Raw genomic sequence first — 895 nt, 5'->3', positions numbered from 1 at the left:
TCTCTGTCTATCAAGGCCTAATACCACAACCTCCTTTGAGAAAATACGCCCCAATACATAATTAGCTTTTGAGTTTTTGAAATCATGATTTAGTGCATTTTATTTTGTTTTATTAATCCACGTTGTTGAAAACGATAAAATACGTCCCTGTAAGTAATTAGCTTTTCGGCTGAGTAACTGAAATCAAGTCTTATATTGTTTTATATATTGTTTCAATTTTGAAGAAAAGCCAAAGAAAACATTATCAAAATGTGCTCTACTGAATTACATTTCTGGTGAATGTGTCCTTAGTTTCAAAAGAGAAAAACTATTATTATATATTCTTGTTGCCTTTGCTTGTCATACGATGCATTAAAATCTAATATACTGCAGATTTTACGAAAAATCTTGTGCCAGTCATTAGGAAACTCAACTTCCATTACCTCTGGCCATATTTTTCCTCTATATTTTCTTTACTAGAAAAACATATACACACATTTACATGTCTCTGTTAATGTGTGCTGAAATAATGGCAATAAAGGAAAATTAAGCATAATGTAATGTAAGTATTTTGGAGAACCATTTACACTTTTAATAATCGAAATATCGTCAATTTTGGTTCATTGTGAGTCTGTGATGTTAAATGCTTATTTCTTCACACAAATATTCTTTATTTATTCACTTTTTTTTTGGGGGGGGGAGACGTTTTATCAGTCTCCGTAATAGTGTTTTATCGATTCAACGTTCCGTATGTATAACATATCATGGCAGAAAATATGAGGATGATTTTTTCCCCTTTTATCATGTGTATATATACCGTTTGATATACCATATCTTCACTCAACTTAAAAGTAAATAACTAAATTTTGACTCATGTATGTGGTATATAGATAATTTACCACAATATACTAATAGG

The sequence above is a fragment of the Penaeus monodon genome, chromosome 19 (genome assembly GCF_015228065.2).
Source record: "Penaeus monodon isolate SGIC_2016 chromosome 19, NSTDA_Pmon_1, whole genome shotgun sequence".
Lineage (NCBI taxonomy): Eukaryota > Metazoa > Arthropoda > Malacostraca > Decapoda > Penaeidae > Penaeus > Penaeus monodon.
Note: the sequence above shows the minus strand (reverse complement) of the source record.